Genomic DNA, 22,627 nt, shown 5'->3' on the forward strand with positions numbered 1-22,627 from the left:
GTGGGGTGCAGAGAAGGGTCGGACATGTGAAAGGGACTTTTGGGTTGCTGGACTTAAGAACCCGAGGGGAAAAGGGCACTGCCCAACTTACTTGGGGATGGGTCTTTTGCTCATGGTTTATGTTTATGAACCCTGTTTGTGGTGTATTCCCAAATTAACTCTGAATTACTTTCCTCCTTTTATTAAAAGTTTCTTTTCTACACTCAGACTCTGTGCTTGCGAGTGGGGAAGTATTGCCTCTCCGAGGCACCCAGGGGTGGTGTGTAATTTTCCCAGGTTACTGGGTGGGGGCTCGAGCCGGTTCTGTGTTGTATCGATGGAAAGGAACACCTAGATATTGAACCCGGCCCTGGTTGCTGCCGGCTCCACCTGGCAGAAGGGTTACATATGTATAGTTGGGATTATGTTTTCTAATGTGCATTATTTTGCATTTATCAACATTGAATTTAATCTGCCATTTTGTTGCCCAGTCACCTAGTTTTGAGAGATACTTTTGTAGCTCTTCACAGTCTGCCTGGGACTTAACTATCTTGAGTAGTTTTGTATCATATGCAAATTTTGCCATCTCACTGTTTACCCCTTTTTCCAGATCATTTATGAATATGCTGAATAGGACTGGTCCCAGTACAGACCCCTGGGGGATACCACTATATACCTCTCCCATTCTGAAAATTGACCTTTTATTCCTACCCTTTGTTTCCTATCTTTTAATCAGTTACCAATCCATGAGAGGACCTTCCCTCTTATCCCATGACAGCTTACTTTGCTTAAGAGCCTTTGGTGAGGGCTTTCTGAAAATCTAAGTACAGTATATCTACTGGATCCTCTTGTCCACATGCTTGTTGACCCCCCTCAAAGAATTCTAGTAGATTGGTGAGCCATGATTTCCCTTTACAAAAACCATGTTGACTCTTCCCCAACAAATTATGTTCATCTATGTGTCTGACAATTTTGTTCTTTACTATAGTTTCAACCAATTTGCCCGGTACTGAAGTCAGGCTTACCGGCCTGTAATTGCCGGGATCAACTCTGGAGCCCTTTTTAAAAATTGGCATCGCATTAGCTATCCTCCAGTCATTTGGTACAGAAGCTGATTTAAATGATGGGTTACAGACTACAGTTAGTAATTCTGCAATTTCATATTTGAGTTCCTTCAGAACTCTTGGGTGAATACCATCTGGTCCTGGTGACTTATTGCTGAACCTCCAAGAAAGCTATTTTGGGTGCTTAATTTTTGTAATTTTATCAATTTGTTCCAAAACCTCCTCTAATGACATCTCAATCTGGGACAATTCCTCAGATTTGTCACCTAAAAAGAATGGCTCAGGTTTGGGAATCTCCCTCACATCCTCAGCCATACAGACCGATGCAAAGAATTCATCCAGTTTCTCCACAATGGCCCTTATCATCCTTGAGTGTTTCTTTAGCATCTCAATCGTCCAGTGGCCCCAGTGGTTGTTTAGCAGGGTTCCTGCTTCTGATGTACTTAAAATTTGCTATTACTTTTTGAGTCTTTGGCTAGCTGTTTTTCAAATTCTTTTTTGGCCTTCCTAATTATATTTTGACACTTCATTTGCCAGAGTTTATGCTTCTTTCTATTTTCCTCACTAGGATTTAACTTCCACTTTTTAAAGGATGCCTTTTTGCCTCTCACTGCTTCTTTCACTTTGTTGTTTAGCCATGGAGGCACTTTTTTGGTTCTCTTACTATGTTTTTTTTTTGTTTGTTTTCTTTAATTTGGGGTATATATTTAAGTTAAGCCTCTATTATAGTGTTTTTTAAAAGTTTCCATGCAGCTTGCAGGGATTTCACTTTTTCCGCTGTACCTTTTAATTACTATTTAACTAACTTCCTCATTTTTGTGTAGTTCCCCTTTCTGAAATTAAATGCTACAGTGTTGGGTCGCTGTGGTGTTTTCCCCACCACAGGGATGTTACATTTAATTATATTATGGTCACTATTACCAAGCAGTCCAGCTATATTCACCTCTTGGACCTGATCCTGTGCTCCACTTAAGACTAAATCAAGAATTGCCTCTCCTCTTGTGGGCTCCAGGACTAGCTGCTCCAAGAAGCAGTCATTTAAGGCAAGTCTCTGCGCTGCGGGCCAGAAGCCCCGAGCTACAGCACCCTTCCCCCCCCCCCCCCCCCCCCCGCTACACCCACAGTTCCTGGGCAGAGGGGCAATCAGCAAAGCTCCATGTGCTGCCCCCACCCCCAGCGCTGGCTCCACAGCTCCCTTAGCCCCGCTGCACCGCCAACCGGGAGCCGCCTCAGGTAAGCACCACCTGGCCAGAGTCCACACCCCGAACTCCCTCCCCTACCCAAACTCCCTCCCAGAGCCTGCACCCCAACCCTCTGTCCCAGGTCGGAGCCTCCCCTCCTGCACCCCAACTCCCTCCCAGACCCTGCACTCCCACCCACACCCCAACCCCCTGCCTCAGGCCTGAGCCCCTCCTGCAGTCCAAACCCCTTTGCCCCAACCCAGAGTCCCCTCCTGCACCCCAAGCTCCTCAGCCCCAGCTAGAGCCTGCACCCCCTCCCACACTCCAACCCCCTGCCCCAGCCCATAGCCCGCTCCTGCACCCTAAAACCCTCATTTCTGGCCCCACCCCAGAGCCTAGGGGAAGCCCCAAGCCTCTGTCCTTGCACTGCCGGTGGGGCTATGTGTGGCCCATGACTAATTTTTTCTGTGGGTCAGTGGGCCCCTTATAGAAAAAAGGTTCCCCCATCCCTGATTTAAGGTGTCAAGAAACTTGATCTCTGCATCCCATTCTGAGGTGACACGTACCCAGTCAATATGGGGATAGTTGAAATCCCCCATTGTTGATTTTTTTATTTTTATAGCCTCTCTAATCTTCCTGAGCTTTTCACAGTCACTATCACCATCCTGGTCAGTAATAGATCCCTACTGCTATATTATTATTATTAGAGCATGGAATTATTATCCGATTGATTATTAGAGGCTTATCTACTTCCCCAGCTCTGCTAATGCCTGGGCTTCCCCCTCCTGGGAAAAAAATCAGCTGGCAGGCTGGCATCTGGAGCTTGGCTCCCCCATGTTTGAAGTTGGCCCCTGGGTGCAGAGCTCAGAGTACACACAGATAACACCCAGAATTAGCCACAGATCTTGATTTTCCCAAAGCTGTATAAACTCTAAATAAATTACAGCTATGACAGGTAAATAACATGAACTCCAGTAACTGCTGTACATGATAGAACCAGATTCTTAAATAATTCCTATATAGGGCTCTACATGATCAAACCAAAGCCCCTAACTAAGAATGCTCCACAATAGCCCTGGGAGGGAGGAAATTATAACCATTAAATAGAAGGAGAAACCTGGAGCACACAGGTGAAGGCATTTACCAAGACAGTAGAGCTGGGATAATTCTCACCCCTCACCTGAAGGAGAACACCTTTCATGTTGTGCAGCTGGAGATACAGGCAGCAGGACGAACTGGGGAGGAGGTTTTGAACCCAGCAGCACTTTCCCCTGGAGGATTATGGGAAAGTTTGGCATCTAATGGTCATCATCACTGAAGGGGAAATGTTTATTACCTTCATCTGCTCCTGCCCATCCAGCCTCTAAACTCCTATGCCCCTCCCCATCCACCAAGAACCAGAGGGGAGAGATCCTCCCTAATGACCCCCTTCATTCAGCAAAATCTCCTGGCTGTCCTGGGGCTGGTGCAGTTTCCTACTCTACATGCAGCACAGCAGGTGCTCTGTCCCATCATACATCACGGGGGGGGGGGAGGGCGCACAAAGAATGTGTGAGCTAGAAAGGTGGCTGACAGAGAACCACCTGGGCAGCTGTTGAAAGCAAAAGCCTACAGCTCCCGGTATTGCTGGGAAGTCTCCTATCCAAGTGCTAACCAGGCCCAGCCCTGCTTCTCAAGTGCATTTGGCCTGCTAGGGCTAGAGACACCCTCTGCTTTAACATTTGCCCTGTTCCACCTGATCACACCTCTCCCTTGCCACTCATACAGCTGGCACACAGGTACAAGCTCCAAACCCAAAACATCTCTGTGATAAATGAAAGGGGGAGGGGAGGTAGCTCCCTTTTATGGACACCCAGCCAGTCAGTTAGCTACAAAGTCCCACGTGGTGGCTACTTGCTTTACCTGTAAAGGGTTAAAAAGTTCCCCAGGTAAAGAAATGGGAGTGGGCATCCTGACCAAAAAAGCCAATGGGAAGGCTAGAACTTTTTAAAATAGGAAAAAAAGCTTTCCCTTTGTCACTCTGTTCTCTTTGGGCTGAAGAGACCGGGGCAGCTGAAATGCTGTGTAAAGTTTGGATCAGGTATGAAAATTCATCATCCATACCTAGAAGGATTCATTGGGACAGGGAATGTTTAGATAGACATGATTAGGTTTATTTCTTTTATTTTCTGTAAGGCTTGTGGACTCCTCTGTGCTAACCCCAGATGCTTTTGTTTGCTTGTAACCTTTAACCTGAACCCCCAAGAAAGCTATTTTGGGTGCTTAATTTTTGGAATTACTCTTTAAAGTCTAGCAAAAACCTATGTTCCAGATGTATTTTCTTTTTTTGTTTTTAATAAAATTTACCTTTAAGAACCTGATTGGTTTTTGTGTCTAAAAGGTCTGTGCATATGTTTTTCAATTAGCTGGTAGCAACAGCTGGGTTTCCCTTTTGTTTGTTTTCTTCTCAGCTTTCCTGAGGGAGGGGTGGAAAAGCTGAGGGACCTCAGGAAAAACTTCCCAAGTGAGTTTTTCCAGGATTTGCAAGAGGCAGTTTTTCACTTGGGTGGTGACAGCATTTATGAAGCCAAGGTCAGAGAAAAGCTGCAACCTTTGGGGTTTAATACAAGCGTGAAGTGGCAAGTATTAATTTTTAAAATCCTTGCGGACCCCCACCTTCTACACTCAAAGTGCCAGAGTGGGGAAGCAGCCTTGACAAACTCACTTGTTCTTTTTACTCACACGTTTGCCACGTACAATACGCTTCACAACTGCAGCAATGGCTCAACACATTCGTTACAGCTCTTGGCTACATTTCACTACCTAAAGGAACTAAAGGAACAGATACGGGGCAAGACCTAAAACCTTTGACAAGTTACATGGTTACACTTTTAAAAATCCTCATACATGCAAATCACCATCTGTTAAGGCTGAATCCCCACTCTGTCACTCCGAGTGCAGAAGGTGGGGGCTCGCAAGGATTCTAAAAATTAATACTGGCCACTCCAGGCTTGTATTATACTCCCAAGCTTACAGCTTTTCTCTGACCTTGGCTTGGTAAACGCTGCCACCACCCAAATGCAAAAAAACCACTTTGAGCCCAGGAAGGAGCACTTGGGAATTCCTCCCTGTGGGGTACCCTCAAACCCTTTTACCCCCACTCTGGGGAAGAGCTGAGAAAGAAAACAAAGAAAATTAGCTACCAGCTAATCAAACAACATGCACAAACCTCTTAGGACACCAAAAATCCAATCCTGTTCTTAAAAAAGGTAAATTTTATTTAAAAACAAAAAGGAAAAAATTACATCTGAAACTTAAGCTTTTTACTAGATCTTACAAGAAACAATTACAAAAATTAAGCACCTAAAATAGCTTTCATGGAGGTTCAGCTTAAAGGTTACAAGCTAACAAAAGCATCTGGGGTTAGAGGAGATCCACAAGCCAAAATAAATCTAATCCCATCTATTGAACCATGCCCTGTTCAATAATTTCTTCTAGGTATGGAAGATGAATTTTTATACCTGGTTCAAGCCTTACACAGCATTGCTGCTCCGTCATCCTTCTCCGGAGAACAAGAGACACAGACAAAAGGAAGTTTTCCCCCCCATTTTAAAAAGTTCTAGCCTTCCCATTGGCTCTTTTGGTCAGGTGCCTACTCCTTTTCCTTTACGTTGTTAACCCTTTACAGATAAAGCAAGCAGAGAACAGCCACCACAAGGGACTTTATAGCTAGCTGGCTGTTCATAAAAGGGAGCTACCCCCCTACACACTTTATTTATCACACTATCCCAGGTGTGAGAGCAAGTGAGCGCAGGGCATTGGCAGGAGGGAGACAGAGCAGAAAGATTCAGTGTGAAATGTTTTTCTGGGCTGCCCTGCTCTAGGGCAGAATCAGAAGGGAGGGAATGGTCATATCCTCCTCCACTAGGACTTTCATCTAGCAGCGCCATGTGGAAGCAGGTGTGATTTCCAGTGCTGCAAGGAGCATTGCAGGTGCTTTTGATGGGAAATCAGAGAGTAGAGTTTGTACCAACTGCAAGGCACACAGGCAAGTTGCTCTTCCAGACTGTGAAGTCTTTATTGCACCCACAAGACATTGCCATTGAAAACTGCACAAGTCAGTCATACGATAACGCTCCTGCAAGTTACACACCATCTCCAGACATTCATGCAATTAATGCTGGCTGGGCCCTCCCTACAGCTGTGCTGCCTGCTGGGGCCGACCCCCCTTACACAGGCTGGTGCTAGCCACGGCCCTCAGTGCCTCACACCAGCAATTTGGAGACATGAAAGGAAACCCCTTTCACCCCACCCTATCAGAGATGGGTCAGCAAATTTAGGTCTTGGCAGGGTCAGAGGCAGAAACCCCCCAAAACACAAACCATATGAACCCACCACATTCCCCCAAACTATCCTTGCCCCCCCAAGAGGCTCAATGTGAAAGGCATGCCTGGGTCACTTAGCTCTACAGTCAATAGGGAGGAGAACCTGAGCAGAGAGACCCTCCTTCAATCAGCAAAATTTGTGGCTGGTGCATACTGCAAGCAGGTGTGATCTCCAGCTGTATGTGCCATTGTTGCAGGCCTCTTGCCCTGTCACTGAAGCAGGACAAGAGGGGAAATAAAGGTGGTCTATGAATAGGGCTCCTAGGTGCTACAGCAATACAATAAATAAATAATAAATTAGGAAAAGAGGTTGGAGAGGCTGTATGGGTGGTTGTGCAAGGGAAAGCAAAAGCCTACAACACGTGGTGTTCCCAGGCAGTCTTCCATCAAGGTACTAACCAGGCCCAACTCTATAGCTTCCAAACTCAGGTGTATTCAAGGTGGTATGGCCATAGACAGCCTTTACTCTAACTGCGCTCTTTTTCAGGGCTTGTCTACACTGGCAAGTTTTTTCACTGAAACTAATGTCGCCAAGGAAAAAAATCAACAAAAGCAAAGTCGCCAAAGCATGTCTTCGTTTGCTCCCTCTGTTGACAGAGCGTGTTCACATTCGGGGCACCTTTGTTGACAGCGAGAACAATGGACTATGGGGTATGTATGTACCTGGGGAGGGATAGCTCAGTGGTTTGAGCATTGGCCTGCTAAACCCAGGGTTGTGAGTTCAATCCTTGAGGGGGCCACTTAGGGATCTGGGGCAAAATCAGTACTTGGTCCTGCTAGTGAAGGCAGGGGGCTGGACTCGATGACCTTTCAGGGTCCCTTCCAGTTCTAGGAGATAGGATATCTCCATTAATTTAAAAAAAAAAAAAAAAAGTGCCAACACCATCTGTTGCTAGATCTTGTGGGAATGTGGCACATCCTAGGATATGCAAAATGTTCCATCATGCACCGCTTTGTGTCCCACCCCTCCAAAGTTTTCTGGCTTCCTTTGTGCCATTTTTCCAACTGTCATTCCTTTGTAGTGTGCGCCAGCATCTGTTGTGAGGATATCGCGCATGGCAGCAGAGTTACTTGCAAAGTTAGCAGAGGATGAATCGCAGGCACCTGAGTGTGATATGGACGGCAGCAACTTATCAGTGTTTTGTGCATTCACAGAGCAGCTGCATACGGTAGACCGTCGCTTTTGGGCTAGGAAAACAAGCACTGATTGGTGGGATAGCATTGTCATGCAGGTGTGGGATGAAGACCAGTGGGTACAGAACTTTAGGATGTGTAAAGCAACCTTCATGGAGCTATGTGCTGAGCTGTCCCCCGACCTAAGGCGCAAGGACACCAGATTGACAGCTGCCCTTTCGGTAGAGAACTGTGTTGCAATCGGTGTGTGAAAGCTGGTGAATCCAGACTGCTACCGGTCAGTTGCAAATCAATTTGGAGTAGGAAAGTCCACTGTTGGGGCTGCATTACTCCAAGTGTGCAGGCAATAAATTGCATCCTGCTGTATAGGACCGTGACTCTGGGAAATGTGCATGAAACAGTGGATGGCTTTGCAGAGATGTTTCCCTAATTGTAGCAGGGCAATTGATGGCACACACATTCCAATTTTAGCACCAGATCACCTTGCCTCTGAATACATCAATAGGAAGGGATACTTCTCCATGGTTTTGCAGGCGCTTGTGGATCACCAGGGGCGTTTCATGAACATCAATGCAGGCTGGTCTGGAAAGGTGCATGACACACACATCTTCAGGAACAGTGGCCAGTACAGAAAGCTGCAGGCAGGGACTTTCTTTCCAGACCACAAGTTCACAGTGGGGGATGTGGAAATGCCCATAGTAATCCTGGGAGACACAGCATACCCCTTACAGCCCTGGCTCATGAAACCTTACACGGGGCACCTGGACAGCAGCAAGGAGCGTTTTAACAACAGGCGGAGCAGGTGCCGCACGGTAGTTGAATCTGCCTTTGGCCATTTGAAAGCTTGCTGGAGGTGTCTCAATGGCAGGCTAGACCTTACCGAGGATAATATTCCTGTGGTCATAGCCGCGTGCTGCACTTTGCATAATCTGTGTGAATCTAAGGGTGAAATGTTTGCTCAGGTGTGGAGCACTGAGGCAGAGCGCTTGGCTGCATAGTTTGAACAGCCAGATGCTAGGGCTGTCAGAGGAGCCCAGAGGGCTGCTATTAACATCAGAGAGGCTTTGAGGAACCACTTAACAATAAGGGGTAGTAACACGTCTGCTTTGGAATTGCTTCCCTGTTGCATCCATGTACAATTTTGGGGCCTAAGATCCAGGCAACACAATGCTTTAGAAGCCTGTTCCCAAGAGTGAATTAATTGCTATACATTTTTGTAGAACACAGAATAAAAACGCTGTACCATTAAATACCGTAGCCTTTTATTTATTGTTAAAAAGGGTAAAACCTCACAACTGTGTGTAGCTCCAGCTATCATTGTGCAACCTGTGAGGGGGTGGAGTGATGGGGAAACTCAGGAGTGCTGTGAAGTGAAAAGGAATGTGTGGGCATAAAGGGGGGTGAGGTTGGCAAAGAATTGGGCATGTGCTGCAGTGGCGGTCAAGCCTGGATCTGCTCAGTCTGCAGCTGTATCAAAGACTTGAGCATCTGTCTGATCCTCCATAACTTTTATCATCCACCCTGTCACTTGCCCAGCAAAAGCAGCATTCTCTTTTCTGTCCTGCCTTTCAGCTTCCCAGCACTCTTTCTGTTCCCTGGTCTGACTCTCATCGCACTGCAGCACCTCCTGGAACATATCTTCTTTGCTGCGCCTAGGGTTTTTTCTTATCTGCCGAAGCCGGTCCACGGGGGTGTGTGATGTGTCCTTCAAGGTCTGTGCTGAACAGAAGAGGGATTGTTACATTCCAGCAAATGATTGAAACATTGTAGTAAAAAGGGCATTTTGCTAGTAGAAATCACTTTCTCTCTGAGACTCTAGGCAGGCACACAGCTCCGCGATCACTCCAATCATGGTGAGTGTCGGGAGTGGGGGGAAGACAGTTGTGTGTATGGACAAAAAGGTCACGGCTTGCAGGGCAGCTTTGCAGGGAACTCATTCTAAAATTATCCCACACTTTTTCACAGGATGGCAATCTGCTGACTGACATCTCACTGCTGCTGAATGCTTGCAGTTTTCACACCGGTCTATATGCAGCTCAGCTATGTGCCACTTTGGTCCCCGCTCCAGTGATTGCTAAATGGCATGGTACAGTTTCCTACAATGGGAGAACTAACAAGGCTGCAATCCCTTGGAATCTGTGGCAGAGGATTAACAAGTACCTCCTGGAAGCTTTCCAGAGCCTCTTTCTGGAGGATTCTCTACAGGTCTCGATGTGCATCGACACCCTGCTTGGCCATGCAGATTAGCTACACAGAAAACACTACCTGCCTGCCACTTTTCGATTCCCTACCCAAGCCACAACAACTTACCCGGCATCTCATCTGCTTCCTGCTCCCCGTTGAGCACTTCTGGAGTGGAGAAAAGTTCCTGGCTGCCTGCCCCACCGGGCGACCCCGCTGGGAGCTCCACTTCTTCTAGCTCCAGAATTTCAGCCTGCGGGTTACCCCCTCTTTCTGCTGCCTGTGAAGTATCACGGGGCTATCGGAGATGGAGTTGGGGTGACCACCGAGGATAGCATTCAGCTCCTTATAGAAGCGGCAGGTCTTAGGTGCACCACCAGAGCGATGGTTCGCCTCCCCCCACATCTTATGGTACGCCTGCCTCAGCTCCTTCATCTTTGCTCTGCACTGCTGCATGTCCTGATCATAGCCCTTTTTGCACAAGCCTCGAGAAATTTGCCCATATGTGTCCCGATTCCTACGGGTCACTCGCAGCTGCGACTGAACAGACTCTTTTCCCCATATACTGATCAGATCCAACAACTCAGCAGTGGTCCAAGTGGGAGCGCGTTTGGTGCGATAGCCAGCCATGCTCACCTGGGAAGCTCCTCTGGGAAGCCAGCAAGCAGGAAATGAGATTTAAAATTCCCGGGGCTTGCAAGGGGGAGGGGTGGCTTGGCTGCAGGGCAGTGGAGTTCAAACCACTGACCAGAGCGGCAGCATGGGAATTGTGGAACACTTTCTGGAGGTCAATAAAATCGGGGGGGGGGGGGAGGGCGTTGTGTCTACACTGCATGTTTGTCGACAATAAAGGGACAAAAAAGACAAAAGTCTCTCGCAGGGGTGGAAGTTTTTTGTTGCCAAAACTAGGCGGGGTTTTTTCCCCCCGAAAAAAGTCACGTTGCAGTGTGTACGTTATCGCTGTTTTGTCGCCAAAAGCCAGTTTTTGGCGACAAAACTTACCAGTGTAGCCAAGCCCTCAGTCTCATCCCTGCCTTCCCTACCACTCACAGCACATCCTGCAGAGCATGTCACTACACGCACACAGCACAACTCACACATGCTGCCTTTGCCCACCCGCACTCCACATTCCCTAATCACCGCGCACAACATGCTTCACAATGACAATTTGCAGCTCTTGGCTATAATTCACCTCCTAATTAGGGCTGTCTGTTTTGGTTGGACATATTCCTGGAGGTTTCATCACATGACAATCTAATTAAAGATTAATCTTTAATTCCTGCAGACTCCAGGACAATCCTGGAGGGTTGGCAACCCTACTCCTAAACCAACTCCATGAACAAACACTGGGCAAGGCCCTTCAATACTTTGCAGCGTCGTACTTCAAAACATTCTCTCCCCCTCCTCAACCCCCCCTGCAAACCTAATTCAAGACATACACGTGATTAATGTGGCTTGCTCTGTACCCTCCCATACATTTCACCCACCGTACACACAATTCATAGTGCTTGCTCCATGCCCTCCAGAATTAACACACTTACACACACACCGCTTCCACCCCTCGTGCGCACACAGATACACATATATTGCAGTCCCTTCACTCACACACAATGCTGAACCCCACCCCCACAAAAACACCCATGCACAATAAATGTTGTTTGATCCAGGGGCCACTGCTCTGGCCACCCTCAGGACTGCCCACTGGTCATGGCTCAGGCTGCCCCCAGGACCACTGGTGCTCCGGAGGTCCCCGGGCCATCCCTGGGACTGCTGCTTGCCTGGTCCCTGGGACCAACAGCCCCCGGGGCCACCCAAGCAGCGGCTGGTGCGGCTGGCCCTGGGGCCGCTCCAGCAACGGCCAGTGCAGTTGGCCCCAGGACCAGCCGCTGCAGCTGCGGAAGTCACGGAACCCATGAATTCCGCGACCTCCGTGACAGACTCACAGCCTTATCCATAATTAAGGCATCGCTCACATACTCTGCACCACATACACACACCACTCTGCACACAATTAATACATCCTACACACACTGTCGTCGTTCCACCCCCAACTCTCATATACTGCATTCCTGCTCTTCCACAATTGATGCATCCTCACACACTTTGCAAACCTCCTCCTCCTCTACACCCACTTATCCCTGCCCCAGAGGAGAGAGCAAGGGAGCGGCAGGACCTCCGGTGGAGGGAGATGGAGAAGAAAGAGGGGAATCTAAAGGGAGGCAGTGGTTATGTTCTCCTCGACCAGAGCTTTCCTCTGCAAGCAGGTGATATTTCCAGATTTGCATGCAGCATACCAGCTGCTTTTGACTGGAAATTGTGGGAGGTGGTAGTGGTAAGGGGGAAGCAAGAGAATTTGTGAGGTAGAAAAGTGGGTTTGAGAGGTGACTGCACAGGTGGGTTTTAGAAGCGTAGGCAAAAGCCTACAGCACCCGGTATTCCCAGTCAGTCTCCTATCCAAGAACTAACCAGGTCTGACGCTGCTTGGTTTTAGAGAGCAGACAAGATCGGGTGCATGCACCTGGCCATAGACAGCCTCAGCTTTAGACTTTGCCCCTTTTTAAACTGATTTTGGCCTCTCCTCTGCCACTCACACAGCGCCCACTGCAGGACACACTGCGACACACACACAAAAATCTTACTTGTTCTCCTTACCCATGCACCCCCCCCCATTCTTTACATACTTCCCACATACACCAGACTTCACAACTGCAACAACAACGGCTCAAACACATTTCTTCGCAGCTCTTGGCTACAGTCCACTGCCTAAACCAGCTCTAGGAACAAATCCCGGACAAGACTCAGACCTTTCAACACACGACATGACTACACTTAAAAAAAAAAAAAAAAAAGCATACAAACCCACTGCATCCTTCAAACCTATTACACAATTAATGCTGCCCTGATCCATTCCCTATTTTAGTCTATGTAAGTTCTTATACCATGCTCTTCACCATGGTATCTGAGCACCTTCCAGCAGTGCGTAAAACAACTGGTGGTGATTTTAAGTGAGTTTTAAGTGTGGTGACTAGAGAACAGACAAAGTGGTTACTGGCTTGTTATTTTCTGTTTGCTTATTTCGGGACAGAAAAGTAGGGAAATGAGTGAAAGGGAAGCTACCAAGAAGTTGGAGCTCTACAGGTTGCAGGTAGAGGAAAATGAAAAAATACACCAGAAACAGATAGAATTAAAACATATGGAAATTAATGAGCAAAAGGCTGCACATCAGAGAGCCGTGGAAGCAGAAAATGCCCAGCCAGAAGCAGAAAAAGCCAGACAGAAAGCTGACTACAAGAGAGCCAGAAGCAAGCACTGGAGTTGAAAGACAAAGAAATTGAGGCCCAGAAGCAAGCCATGGAACTGAGACATAAAGAAATGAAGCAAGAACTGGCTGTAATGTAGTGGAGGAGACAGAACCCCCCACCAAGGGATTCCACCTCTCCAAAAATCCACAAGTGGGAGCAGCTGTGTCCACCATATAGCAAATCTGGGGACATTGCTGAATAGTTCATCATCTTTGAGAGACTGTGTATGCTCCATGCAATTCCTGACGATCAAAAGATGACCACTTTGGTCACAAAATTGACTGGGAAAGCTCTGGACATATTCAATAAGATGCCAATGGGTGATGCATCCAATTATGTTAAATTTAAGGATTTGGTTTTGAAACAGTTTCAGATTACACCTGAAATTTATAGAGTAAAATTTAGAAGCTTTAAGAGAGGGGCTGGATTAAGTAATGTGGCTTATGTGAGCCAAATGAGAAATCTACTGGATAAGTGGGTGAGGGGAAAAGAAATTATAAGCTTTGAAGGAATGTGTGATTAGATTGCACAGGAACAGTTCCTGAATATGTCTAGTAATGATGTAAAACAGTGTTTATGGGATATAAAGGTGGAAACGGTTGATGAACGTGCAGTTTTTGCAGATAAAATTGAGCAATCCCAAGCACCTACTAGGAATAAACCACAGGGAGAGGGGTTAAAGTTTGGTGGGAAGTAAGGTCCCCATTTTACCCCTGGGAAGGAGGAGGAGGGTGGATGGGAGGCTGGACACTCATCCCCATCCCCCAAGTTCACTCCTCCAGTCCTCATCCCAAATCTCCTGTTAAAACAAAAGAGCCCTGAAGGTGCTTGTGACGTTGCACCCCATAATGCTTTATAGAAATATGCTTATGAGTGTAAATATGACATAACCGGAATATGTTTTATGCTAGATATACCATGTAACATATCTGCAAAGGTTATGATCTACTGGATATATTCATCCTATTTGCATGCATGTATCATTTTTGTATTCAAAGTTATGAATATTGGCTATGTACTTGTTTGATTTTAAGTAGCCTCAGTGAAGCAGTTGGTCAGCTTCTTGAGAAAAGACTGTTTTCAGTAATTGCCCAATCAAGAAACACTTAAGCTAACAATGAACTTTGAGAGACGCTAATCCACATCTGAGCTTTCCTGGGAATGTGGCGTCAGCCTGTAAGGAACTGAGTCATGCATGGACATGTGATTTGCCCATGTGATTCAAACTCCATCTTGTAGTTGGATTCTGCATAGGAGAGGGGAAGGGGTTTCCACCCACAAGAGAGAGACTATATAAGCCCCTTGGGATGCCCCTCCATTTTGTCTTCAGCTGGCTCAAGAGGGCCTCTCCACCCCAAAGGATGCCTGAAGGAAACTGGAACAAAGGACAATAATTATAGGGGTGTGAGTGATTGCTGGACCCAGACTAGGAGGAAGTCTAGTCTGTAAAAGAGGCTTTTTGGAACATCTCTGAGGGTGAGATTTACCTGCATTTAGTTTTTACTGTATTAGGCTTAGATTTGCGTGTTTTATTTTATTTTGTTTGGTAATTTATTTTGTTCTGTCTGTTATTACTTGGAATCACTTAAATCTTACTTTCTGTATTTAATAAAATCACCTTTTACTTATTAATTAACCCAGAGTATGTATTAATGCCTGGGGGGCAAACAGCTGTGCATATCTCGCTATCAATGTTATAGAGGGCGAACAGTTTATGAGTTTACCCTGTATAAAGCTTATACAGGGTAAAACGCATTTATTTGGGGTTTTGGACTCCACTGGGAGCTGGGTATCTGAGTGTTGGAAACAGGAGCACTTCTTAAGCTGTTTTCAGTTAAGCCTGCAGCTTCTGGGGGACGTGGTTCAGACTTGGCTCTGTGTTTGCAGCAGGCAAGTGTGTCTGGCTCAAACAAAGCAAGGTACGAAGTCCCAAGCTGGCAGGGAAAACGGACTCGGAGGTAGTCCCAGCACATCAGGTGGCAGTTCCCAAGGGGGTTTCTGTGACCCAACCCGTCACAATGCTATCATTGTAATTCCACTGAGCACCTGAGGAATAAATGCCCTGTGCTAAGTGGGAACAGGCAGCATGCAACTCATGGAAATGCTGCTACTCAGAGCACAGAGGCACCTCAGGCAGTTGCCACTTATGACACAGGATTTGTAAAGGTTGCCACTGCACAGCCAGGCAGTAAGCACATGTAGGCTGTCAAAGTAAATGGCAGAGAACTCCCTGCATGGAGAGATACGGGTGCAGAAATCTCTGTGGTCAGAAGAGACCTGATTCAGGAGAAAGACATACTGCCAGGACAGATGGCAGAGCTTTTGTTCGTAGGGGGGTCACAAAATCCTTGTGCCTTTGGGTAAGGTGCACACTGATACCAGTCAGCTCTGTGTTCTTGGGGAACCAGGGCACAGTATCCAGCCTGTCTGACTCATGAAAGATACCCCCCCACACACCAGCCTCTGCTTAAACCAAAACCCATCAGAGAAAAGACTTGCAGAAAGCAACGAAGGGCGGATGGGAGACACACCTAGACCCCTCCTGACAAGGGTGACAAGATTAAGACATCGCCATTAGCATACAGAATAAAAAACAGAGATGACTCCCCTAGCCTCATCTGCATAAAAGATGGGATGGGGAGACCTCTCAATTTGCATACAAAATGGAGAACAGAGAACCGCACTGAACTCTGGGACCAGAAAAAGCAGGGACGCACTGCATCATGGGAATCTCTGCTCCAGATGTTAATGAACCTATGCCTGCCCACACCCAGCTCAGCAGTTATCAGACCAATTCTAGTAAGGAATCCTTGATTGATATCCAAAATACTGAAGCAGCCTAGTTGCATTGTGAGCTCCCTGGAAGAAAACACCACCCATAGCCAAGAGTGATCAGCTCCTATTGCCTAGCCCAGTGTTTCCCAAACTTGGGACGCCGCTTGTGTAGGGAAAGCCCCTGGCGGGCCGGGCCGGTTTGTTTACCTGCCGTGTCCGCAGGTCCGGCCAATCACGGCTCCCACTGGCCTCGGTTCACTGCTCCAAGCCAATGGGAGCTGCTGGAAGCGGCGGTCAGTATGTCCCTCGGCCCACACCGCTTCCAGCAGCTTCCATTGGCCTGGAGCAGTGAACCGTGGCTAGTGGGAGCTGCGATCGGCCGGACCTGCGGACGGGGCAGGTAAACAAACCGGCCCGGCCCGCCAGGGGCTTTCCCTACACAAGCGGCATCCCAAGTTTGGGAAACACTGGCCTAGCCTAAAGAAAACCCTTGAGTCATCAGTTTACCTATAAACAAATCTAGTGTTCTCCCTTAAACCACTGTTTTCTCTACAAAAATCCCTACTCACCCTCCAGTCAGTGTTCTGATGCATAGACCCAAGCTCTACATCAGTTCCACTGGGATTCCATCTCCTGACTGATCGTGCTGGGGGCTCTGCCCGTCTCCGGCCCTCAGGACCCTGAACTACCACCATCACCTGGGAACCCCGACCAGTTCAAGCTTCAGGGAGCAGTGAGATCCCCTTCTTTCTCTCTCTCTGTTTTCCTCTCTACCTTAGGTATTAACTTTTAATTATGTATGTTATGGTGGTTTAGCCCTCCTTGTGTAGTGATCACTATTATTCAATAAATAACTTGTATGGTTAAGCTGGTTCCTTCTCTCTCTCTTGCTGAACTTTACTCTTTTGCGTTCTTAGCTTCCCCCATTTACTCTACAGCAACGCTTCTTTTACCTAAGCTAAAGATCCCTGCAGCACCCAAAATACTGTGGGGTTTGCTCATCAAGTAGGTTACTGCCAGTACAACTGAGATGTGAAAGTGGGGATAGGGACGTGCTGAATCTGGGATGCATAAGGGTAACAGCTTGAAAGTGCTGCTTGACCTGGTCCATGCAGCCCAGAGGCATATAAGGAGAGGCAGCTTGAAAGTGCTGCTTCATCCAGCCTAGTGAGTCCAGAGACATATAAGGGGTTAGCTTGACAGTGCTGATTGACCCGGTCCGCTCAGACTTGCTCTGTTAATGTATGTGTGGGTGTGGGTGTGTTCATCCGGTTCTGGGGCTGGAGAAACCCAGCCCTAGGGAACCTAGGTCCTGCAGGATAGCTCCATTGGGAGGGGACTTGCAGAAGGGAAAAGTAGAGCTCCATATAAAAACACAAGTAACACAAGCAGTACATTAATAGAATTACAGAAAACCCCCACCCCCAGAAGAGTAACCCGAATAAATGAGCATACCCCAAAGTAACGGGCAAATCTGGTAACAACATGGAAACTGAGGATTTGCAAGCTGAATTGACCGTGGCTGCAGTTTCTCAAAATCCTACGCAAATTCTACTTGGAAATTACTTTTTCAATATGGCTAGGGATATCCAGAGGTCTGTCAGCAGCGAGGAGAAATCTTGTGCTGAAGCCCCAGTGTAGGGTGACCAGATATCCCAATTTTATAGGGACAGTCCCGATTTTGGGGGCTTTTTCTTGTATAGGCTCCTATTACCCCCCACCCCCTGTCCCGATTTTTTACACTTGCTGTCTGGTCACCGTACCCCAGTGGGAAGGAGCAAAGCTACAGAAACTGCTGAGGAAATGAGAGAGAGTCTCTTTAATTCCTCTACTGCCCTGCAAAGCAATTTGCCACAAGGGGTGAGTAGAACCAGCTCCTGTCCGGTGGCTGTTCCCTCAGGAAAGGGGAATGTTTTGCCTGATGGTAGGGAGACTGTCCAGGTTGCTGGCTGCCAGGAAGTTGCAGTTAAGCAAGGGATAAATCTGGCTCTGGGAAATGTGTCCTGGAGGAAACCTAGAGGGGGGAAGATGGGATCCAAGAAACCGCTGCAGTGGGTGAGGATTCTATGGGCTCTGTAACTGGAGGCCAGCCCAATTGAAAGACAGAGGAAGGTACAGGGCTTGCCAGTGAAGGGTCTGTCATGGCTGGTAGCTGGTAGCCCACAGCTGAACAGCAGACAAGTTACCCTGAAGGGGACACAGGGGTGTATGCCCAGGTGGGGGGCCCAAAGAAAGAGGTTAAGAAGGAATGTGGGGGAATACAGGAGTGTCTCCCCACACATTACAGGGAAGGGTTTGCCCAGGAGAAATTTGCTGGATCTGCATCTGTAATTCCAGGCACCCCACCTGTGGCTCAGGTTTTAAGGGGAAACTGTGTATCTGACCTCCCTGAGGGGGGCAGCCATACAGCTGACCTCTTGGGAACAGCGAGAGGGATGACCGAGGGTACCCCAATCCAGGTCCCACTTTTGCAAAATGTTTTTCCTGCTGTACTTGTGAAAACTAACTCTGTCTCTTTAAGATGGAGGGGGAGGGTGTTCTTCCAAGCATTTTGGTGTCTGTGAAGATGCTAATGACCCACCTGATGAAGGGGCGGAGACAGCCACTTTCCAGGCAGGTAAACTCCTCCCCACAGCTAAATATCAGACACTGAGTGATGGGGGTGAACACCACACAGGAATCTCAGGAGAGGGGGTAGATTCTTCGCATGGGCTTAACCCTGGAGAGGAAATGCAACTCTACAGGGGATGGGCCAGTAACACACAGTTTCCTTGCCAATACGCCAAAGACATACCCAAAGTAAGAACCTTTACTGAGGGGATGAGAAATACAATGAAACCTAAACAAACTGATCTGTTTAGACAGAAGGCGTCGTATGATTATCATACTTGGAAGCACCTCTCGGTCATTAATTTGCTGGTAATTTTGTCTCTTACTACACACACTGTGGGTTAAGACAAAGAATTTGATACTGGTAGTAAATACTTTAAAAATGTGTAACATGCATGATTTTTGGAAGAATCTTTGGTATGGACTTGGAGTGGTAACAAGAAAGTCCTATAACAATACTGCTTCTCAGCTAGTACCTGTAAACAGGCTTAGAGCTGGGCACAGCAGAGAAAGCATATCCAATCTAGACTGCTGTGTGGAAGGGGAAACTGAGGCACACCGCCTCATGGCATTGGTGGCTAAATGCCAAGGCACCTACACTTTAAAAGATATTGACATCTGCATTATGTACGCAATACTACACACCACAATATTTTCTGGCAACCTGGGAACAGAAACCCAGAACTTTGCAAAACACCTATGAATGACATTACAGTGTTTGGTAACAGTGGGAGGTTGTACAACCAAAGCCAAAAAGGGATTTTAGGCATACTGCCTCCGCCTTGGTCAGTGACCAATCTTCTGGCAGTAATCTCCGGGGGAAGGTGTGATGTTTCACTCCATATTCTTTGGAAAATATGCTTATGATATGAATATGACATAATTGAGATATACTTTATTCAAGATGGGTCTTATAAGGTATCATTGGGAAGGTTATGATTTACTGAATGTGATTATCCAATTTGTATGCATATATCATTTCTGTATCTAAAGTTAGAAATATGGACTATAACTATTACAACTGGGTGTGTATTGGGAAGACACCCACCAGATGACAGGCCATCAAATTTGATGAGCCATCAGGAAGGAACAACAAAACCATGAAGATACTAATTTCTCTCCCTCCTGGGAGGCGTCCGTGGACCTAACTGTGACACTACTAGGTCAGGTGGTCTTGTCACCTGATACTAAACATTACCTGGGACTTCTTGTAACTTTCCACTGGAAAGGAAGGGGGGTCAAGTTTGGGAAATGAAGGATTCCCGCCTTATGTAAATCCTAGTTAAGGGTGGGGAGGAAGGCAAACGTGGCTCCTCCTCTCCATGGCCTGTCTGCCCAAGAAGAAAGACTGCTAAAGCCAGCTGAAGGGGGGGAAGGGGAGTCCAGACTGAGACAGAGAAATATAACTGGAACTCTGAGCCACAGAAACTTTGCAACCTGCCTAAAATAACATTTAGGGTAAGAAAAAGACGGTTACTTACCTTCTGTAACTGTTGTTCTTCGAGATGTGTTGTTCACGTCCATTCCACATTAGGTGTACGCGCGCCGCGTGCACGAACGTCGGAAACTTTTTCCCTCAGTGGCTCCCGTCGGGCCCGCAGGGTCTCCCTTCCCGCCAGAGCGGCGCCCCGCCCCAGCGTATATATACCCCTGCTGGCCCGACCCTCCCTCAGTTCCTTCTTGCCGGTGACTCCGACAGAGGGGAAGGAGGGTGGGAAGTGGAATGGACGTGAACAACACATCTCGAAGAACAACAGTTACAGAAGGTAAGTAACCGTCTTTTCTTCTTCGAGTGCTTGTTCACGTCCATTCCACATTAGGTGACTCACAAGCTTACCATTGGAGGAGAGTAGGAGTCAAGGAATAACAGATTGAAGCACCGCCCTGCCGACCATCGCGTCATCTCTGGTCTGATGGTGGATCGCGTAGTGGGCCGTGAAGGTATGAACCGACGACCAGGTGGCTGCCTTGCAGATCTCCTGAAGCGGGACCTGCGCCAAGAAGGCCGTCGAGGGCGCTTGGGCCCTAGTAGAGTGAGCCCGGATCGGAGGTGCAGGCACGTTGGCGAGCTCGTAGCACGTGCGTATGCAAAGCACGATCCACGCCGACAGGCGTTGCGTTGAAATAGGCTGGCCCTTCACCCGTTCCGCAATGGCCACGAATAGCTGAGTCAATTTGCGGAAAGGCCTGGTACGGTCCAGATAGAAAGCCAACGCCCGCCGCACATCGAGGGTATGCAGGCTACGATGGCGAGGGTCCGTATGGGGCTTGGGGAAGAACACCGGCAAACAGATGTCCTGCCCCATGTGAAAACTTGTGACCACCTTAGGGAGGAACTTAGGGTGAGGCCTAAGTTGCACCTTATCCTTATAAAAAACAGTATAAGGAGGTTCTGAGGTGAGGGCCCTCAGCTCCGACACCCTCCTAGCCGAGGTGACAGCCACGAGGAACGCGACCTTCCATGAAAGGTGCATGAGGGAGCAAGAGGCCAGGGGTTCAAAGAGGGGCCCCATGAGTTTAGTGAGGACCAGGTTGAGGTCCCACGGGGGTATAGGTGGGCGAGTGTAGGGGAACATCCTATCCAGCCCCTTGAGGAATCGGACCACTGTGGGGTTGGAAAACACGGACAGCCCCAATTCCCCCGGGTGAAACGCCGATATGGCGGCTAGATGCACTTTAATAGAAGCGGGGGCCAGGCCCTGGCGCCTAAGGCTCAGCACGTAATCCAGGATCATCGGTATCGAGGCCCGCAAGGGCTGGACGCGCCGAGACTCACACCAGAGGGAGAAGCGCTTCCACTTGGCCAGGTAGGTTGCCCTTGTGGAGGGTTTCCTACTACCCAGGAGGATTTGCTGGACCTCCTGGGAGCATCTGTGCTCCGCCTCATTTAGCCAGAGAGCAGCCATGCCGTGAGATGCAGCGATGGCAGGGCCGGGTGGAGTAGGCGGCCTCGATCTTGTGTTATGAGGTCGTGATGGAGGGGGAGGGTTATCGGAGAGGCCACGGACAGCTCTAAGAGAGTTGTGAACCAGTGTTGACGTGGCCACGCCGGGGCGATGAGAATGACCTTCGCCCTGTCCCTGCGGGTCTTTAGAAGGACCCTGTGGATGAGTGGGAACGGGGGGAAGGCATACCGCAGGCTCCCGCCCCACGGGATTGCAAAGGCGTCCGCCAGAGAGCCCGGACTGCGGTTCTGGAAGGAGCAAAACTGTGGGCACTGGCTGTTGTCCATGGTGGCAAACAGATCCACCTGGGGAAACCCCCACCTCAGGAAGATTGAACGGAGGATGTCCCGCCTCAGCCTCCACTCGTGTGTGAGGTAGGACCGGCTGAGACGGTCCGCCAATCCGTTCTGGACCCCGGGGAGATATGCAGCCTGGAGGTGTACTGAATGGGCTATGCAGAAGTCCCAGAGGAGGAGCGCCTCGCGACAGAGGGGAGAGGACCGGGACCCGCCCTGCTTGTTTATGTAAAACATAGCGGTAGTGTTGTCCGTCAGAACTGACACGCCGTGCCCTCTTATGGTGGCGTGAAAGGTCTGGCAGGCGAGGCGAACCACCCTCAGCTCCTTCAGGTTGATGTGAAGCGACTGTTCCTCCCTGGACCACAAGCCCTGAGTGCGTAGGTCCCCTAGGTGCGCCCCCCAACCCAGGTCCGACGCGTCTGTCACCAACGTCAGAACTGGTTGTGGGGCGGCGAACGGGACCCCCGCACAGACCTGCTGTTGGTCGAGCCACCAACAGAGGGCGTTCGATACCGGAGCCGGGATCGTGACAACCATGTCTAATGGGTCGCTGTTGGGGCGATATACTTGGGCCAACCACAGCTGCAGAGGCCGGAGCCGGAGGCGGGCGTGTCCAACCACGTGGGTGCATGCCGCCATGTGCCCCAAGAGCTGTAAGCAACGTCTGGCCGTGGTCGTGGGGAATCTCTGGATGGAGGTCACGGCCTCCTGGATTGCCCAGAAACGCGACACGGGAAGGCTCGCCCTCGCCGCCACCGAGTCCAGGACTGCCCCTATGAACTCCAGTCTCTGT

The sequence above is a fragment of the Emys orbicularis genome, chromosome 9, assembly GCF_028017835.1.
Source record: "Emys orbicularis isolate rEmyOrb1 chromosome 9, rEmyOrb1.hap1, whole genome shotgun sequence".
In the NCBI taxonomy this organism is placed as follows: domain Eukaryota; kingdom Metazoa; phylum Chordata; order Testudines; family Emydidae; genus Emys; species Emys orbicularis.